This window comes from Drosophila persimilis, unplaced genomic scaffold (assembly GCF_003286085.1).
Source record: "Drosophila persimilis strain 14011-0111.01,24,50 unplaced genomic scaffold, DperRS2 tig00000697-arrow-arrow-pilon, whole genome shotgun sequence".
Lineage (NCBI taxonomy): Eukaryota > Metazoa > Arthropoda > Insecta > Diptera > Drosophilidae > Drosophila > Drosophila persimilis.
In genome coordinates, this window is record NW_020825338.1 from 1,406,112 (window position 1) to 1,411,803 (window position 5,692).

The 5,692-nt window shown below is 46.0% G+C and overlaps 1 non-coding gene across 1 annotated transcript; it reads left to right on the plus strand.

Moving 5' to 3' along the window:
- The first annotated feature begins 5,367 nt into the window (after window positions 1–5,367).
- Window positions 5,368–5,486, plus strand: LOC6604559. The gene has a single exon (XR_048242.1). It is a non-coding gene; the product is annotated as a 5S ribosomal RNA (ribosomal RNA).
- The last annotated feature ends 206 nt before the right edge of the window (window positions 5,487–5,692 follow it).

The following is a 5,692-nucleotide window of genomic DNA, read 5'->3' on the forward strand; positions in this document are numbered from 1 at the left end:
CGACACATCGCCCTTGCTTACCAGTAGTTTCGTCCACTGATATCCAAACGTTCTCGTCTTTTATACTTTCGCGAATTTTTTGGATAGATTGTTGGTAGGATTTATCCAAGTAGTTCTTTCTGAGAATACTCTCATCAGGAATTTGTTGCGCGTTGTATTTTTTCAGAAATGACTCTCGGAATTTAAAGTTTTATGTCGAATGGTGATAATATTATTTGTTCTGACGGAATTAGTGAATCTAAGAATTTGGTGCAGGTATTCGGGTTGTTTGGTGAATATTATCTTATGAAGGAATGTTAGCATCTAATAGTCAATCCATTTAAAAAAAAATTAAAATCCCATAGGTTTTTCCTATGTTTGCCTTCTCTACGTAGCTAATGGGAGTATTTGAGATTAATAGTGATCTTAATAGTGTTGAGCTTATCTTTTTTTCGTTTTTTAAGATAATCAAACATTTAGACTTAGTTGGACTTAGGCATAGGCGATTGTAAGTCGCCCATGCACTAATCTTCTCAAGTTATACATTGCTAACACTGATACACTCATTATTCTACTTAACGGTCGACTAACATATAATTAGACGTCATCGGCGTCATTTACATAAATGGAGAACAATAATGGACCAAGTACTGATTCCTGTGGCACACCACACACCACACCACACATATGCAAAAGACGACATTTCAGTTTCGGTGACAACAGCCTGACTCCTATATACGAGATAAGACGATAGCAACCGTACTGCTGAGACAGAGAAATTATAGGATTTACGAAGCTTTGCAATGAGGATACCATGGTCAACTGAGTCAAAAGCTTTAGTATAGTCAAGAAGAGTTAGGAATGTCACATTTCCGTCGTCCATTCTTTCGCGGATATCCTCTAAAATTTTGATTATGGCGGTAGAACAACTTCTATTTCGTCTGAATCCAGATTGGTTGTTGTTAAGTAATGTATGCTCAGAAAGAAATGTATTTATTTGCACAGCCCCCAAAGCCTCGAACGCTGTTGATAGGCTCGGTAAAATGGATATTGGCCTGTAATCTAGAGAGTTTACTTTAGGGATAGGGATCATTTTGGCCTCCTTCCACTTTTCAGGGAATGTTGATGTAGTAATGGCTGTGTTAAAAATGTGGGTAACTTGCATTAAAATTCGGGGGAGAATTATTCTCAGAAATTTAGGGTTCATGTTGTCTAGGCCAATCGCCTTCGACTTAATCTTAAGTAGGGATTCTAGAACATCACACGGACTAACACAACAGAAACTAAAGCTAGGAACAGTGTTAGGATAGGGTGCTGATGTCAAGTTAAGGGTTGGGGGAAAGTCAGGTACAACTAGTTGCAAAAAATTGTTATTTATTTCATTTACTTCCATGTCAACTTGAGTGTTTCGTGTTTTCTTCCCAATTCCAATATTTTTAATAATTTGCCATTCTGTCTTACCGCATATCGCGTTATTAGACTTTGGCGTGTAGAAGGCGGTCTTTTCAGAGTTGATTAGCTTTGTTACATTTGATCTTAATGATTTGTACATATTAAGGTGGCTTTCAGTCTTCTATCTTTTAAACTTTTTAAAGGCGTCATTTCGTTTAATGATACCCATTTTTATTTCATGGTTGAACCAGGAGTTATCTGTTGGTCTAACGGTCGCTTTCTTGATAGGTACATGTTCATTATAAAGATAGTCGATGTTTGATTGAAGGTGGGCAAGCTGAGAATTCACAGGCGGCATATAATATATTGTTGTCCAGTCGAGCATGTTAATGTCAGTGTCTAGTTTTCTAAGGTCAATGTTCCTAATGTCTCTATAGAAGGTAACATAGTCATGGTAGTCAGGATTGATGTCGTAGGTCATGAAAATAAAGTCATGTTTTGAATACCCTGGCACTGTGAGTTGATCATAGAGTAACAATTTTCCGGACTGTCAACAAAAAATAAGTTTAATAGTGTGTTTCTGGTTTTTGTAAAGTTTGTGGGGTATTAGGCTTGGCAATCGGCTTGGATTGCCTCCACAGGCGCTCAGGGCGCTAATCACAGACTGCGAGGCCAAGGACACCGGCCTAATCGTTGGGTGCGACGCCAATGCACACCACTGCCAGTGGGGAAGCACTGACACCAACGAAAGGGGTGAGTACCTTTTCAACTATTTACTGACCACTCAGATGGTCCTATTAAATAGGGGGAGTGATCCCACCTTCATTATTAAAAACCGCAAGGAGGTCCTGGACCTCACACTTGCCTCTCATGAGTTACATGGGAACATCGTATTCTGGAGGGCCCTGGAAGAGCACTTCTTCTCGGACCACAGGTACGTGGAAACCGTATTCTCTTTTTCACTACCGAGACCAGCTCAATTCCGGAACCTTAGGCGGAAAACTGGGCTCGGTATTCAGACCACCTCTGTCGTGTTCTCCCTGAGACTCCACCTGAGGAGGAGATTTCCAGAGAAGTTACGACTCATCTTGTTAAACTATTTACCGACGCCTGCAATGAGGCGCTCGATAAATCCTGCCCCTCTGGCAAGTGCAGAGGCCGGAAGAAACCTGAATGGTGGAATCCGAAACTGAGGGAACTCCGGAAAGCCTCCCGGAGACTCTTCAATAAAGCTAAGGCTGAAAACGTTGAGCAGAACTGGGCCTTTTACAAGGTCAGTCTGTCAATTTACAATAAATAACTGAGGAAAGACCAACGCGCCTCATGGCGTAAGTTCTGTAGCGACATTGAGAATAACTCAGAAGCCTCGCGCTTGCGCAAAGTTCTCTCGAAGACTACACCCACTATGGGCTACCTGAAGGATGCCGACCAATCATGGACAACGTCCAGCAATGAGTCGCTAAATCTTCTCCTTAACATCCACTATCCGGCTGCGTTGAAAACAGACCACTCTACATCGCGGCTCATGCCGTTGCCTCAAGTGATATCATGAACCTGCTAAGCCAGGAGAACATTTCCTGGGCAATCAAAAGCTTTAAACCATACAAGTCTGCGGGACCAGATGACATCATCCCTGCCCAACTGATTCACGCTGGACAAAAAGCCACTAATTGGCTCAAAAGGATATACGAGGGAATCTTCTGCCATGGATATATCCCGGGAACCTGTCTTCATACTAAAGTCGTCTTCATCCCCAAGGCAGGCAAGCCCTCGCACACTGCTCCCAAAGATTTCAGACCCATAAGTCTATCGTCCTTCCTTCTGAAGACGATGAAGCGGCTGTTGGGGATGCATCCCACGGTAAATATTCCGCCTAGTTTATTCTCAGACTCCCATCATGCCTATCGGAAAGGAAGATCCACCGAAACGGCCCTACACACGATCACATCGATCACAGAAGCGTCCCTCAACTGTAAGGAGTACACCCTGGTAGCCTTCCTCGACATAGAAGGCGCCTTTAATAACATCATCCCGACCGCCATCACGGGTGCACTGACGGACCTGGGGGCTGACTCCCGGACGGTGAGCCTGATCGATCAGATGCTGCAATGCAGGACGGTTGAGGCATCACTGGGGACGTCAACATGCACCAGATTTGTCTGCAGAAGCACCCCGCAGGGCGGAGTCCTCTCGCCCCTCCTGTGGAACGTGGCAGAGAACGAACTGCTGCGGGAGATAGAGGGGGGTGGCTGCCGCGTGGTGGCGTACGCGGACGATGTTGCTATAGCATTCTCCGGAAAATTTCCGCAGACGTTGTGTGAGTGCATGACAAGTACTCTCACGAAAATGTCGAAATGGGCAGACAAATGCGGGTTAGGCGTCAACCCGTCTAAAACGGAACTGGTGCTTTTCACTAGGAAGTACAAAGTTCCGGCACTGATTCCCCCAAGACTATGTGGGGAAACGCTAGTCTTCAGCAACAACGCCAAGTATCTTGGCCTAATCCTCGATAGAAAGCTCGACTGGAAATTGAGCATAAAGGATAGAGTAAAGAAGGCCACAGAGGCCCTCTACTTGCAGGAAAGCCATCGGAATAAAGTGGGGAATGACCCCCTATATAGTTCGGTGGCTTTACACCGCCATCATACGACCGATCATGCTCTATGGAGTGGTGGTATGGTGGCCAGCCTTAGACAAAAGGACATGCCTCAATAAACTCAGCAGAGTTCAACGCATGGCAGAGCTATGCATAACTGGCGGGCTACGCACTACTCCAGGGGAAGCCCTGGATACTGTGCTAGACCTCCTCCCCATAGATCTCATGGGAAAGAAGGTGGCAACACTTTCCGCACTCAGAATGAGAGAAGCCAGACTGTGGAAAGCGTCCGCGGTTGGGCACTCGGGAATCCTGACGAGACTCCCGCAGTTACCAGAGAGGACAGATTATTGTACCCCTAGTGATCACCTCTCGACGCCTTTCCAGGTATCAATCCCACCTAGGGAGGACTGTGAGATGGGCAAACCAGGACCCGCAAATGCGGTTCACTTCTACACTGATGGCTCAAAGTTAGACGGCCGCGTGGGAGGCGGAGTCTACTGCAGCGAGCTGAACATCAGTCACTGCTTCAGGCTCCCGGAACACTGCAGTTTGTTCCAAGCGGAGGTTGTAGCCATCAAGGAGGTCATTTCCATCGTCTCCAAACTACTTCTAGACACGCACTTAGTGAGCGTTTTCTCGGACAGCCAAGCAGCTATTAAAGCTTTAGGCTCAATATCGTCAAACTCAGCGACCGTAAATGACTGCCGCAGGTCTCTGCACGAGATCGCAGAGCAGTTAAATCTCTTCCTTATATGGGTCCCCGGCCACAGGGACATCGAGGGGAACGACGCCGCCGACGAGCTAGAAAGGCAGGGTACTACGAATCCTCTCCTATCGGAGAGGAAGCAGGTAGCGATGCATCTGGCTACGTGCAGGCTCCTCACGCACGAATTGTTCGAGAAAAATGCCAATAGGAGATGGCAGCAAACCGTTTCCTGTAAAATCTCAAGATTTACATGGCCATATCGATCGAAGAAGCGCTCAGCCGAGCTGTATGGACTCAGCAGAGCACAGTGCTCTGCAGTTACTCGACAGAATCCTCCAGATGGGACTACCCTTAATTTGCAACAGCCTGTTCTCCACGGTTTTTAGGCATTGGGAAGGGGCACACGAGCATGCGGCATCACAACGGACCTTCTACAGGTCCAAGTGAGCTTGGGAGGGTTTCATCACTCCCCCAGGCTACCGCCTGAACCTAACCTAACCTAACCATTGTTCGAAAGGGGACGGCATTTCTTTTTCTAAATAATTGCATAAATACAGGCACCACATATCACATCCAATCCCTGCCAGCAGATCTTAGTCTAGTCGTTTGAACTAAAAACACATCCTATTGTTAGTTTTGGTCAGTCGAAGGCAGAACACAAAGGAAACCAACGTTCAGCACCCAGGCTTTCGCCAACGACCATACTACGCTGAATACATCGGTTCTCGTCCGATCACCGAAATTAAGCAGCGTCGGGCGCGGTTAGTACTTAGATGGGGGACCGCTTGGGAACACCGCGTGTTGTTGGCTTCGTCACCAACTTTTTGCCTTTTGCCGTATTTTCGTTTCGTTTTTCAATTTTTATTTCTCTTTTCTCTTTTTTCGTTTTTATTTTCCTTTAATTATATTTTGGTTAAGGGACTGTAACGTGTCACCTACGCACGTCTGTGTATATAAATCCTGCCAGGCTAGCTGTTATTCAGCGAAGGGAAGCACACGCTTTGGGTTTCCGGCCT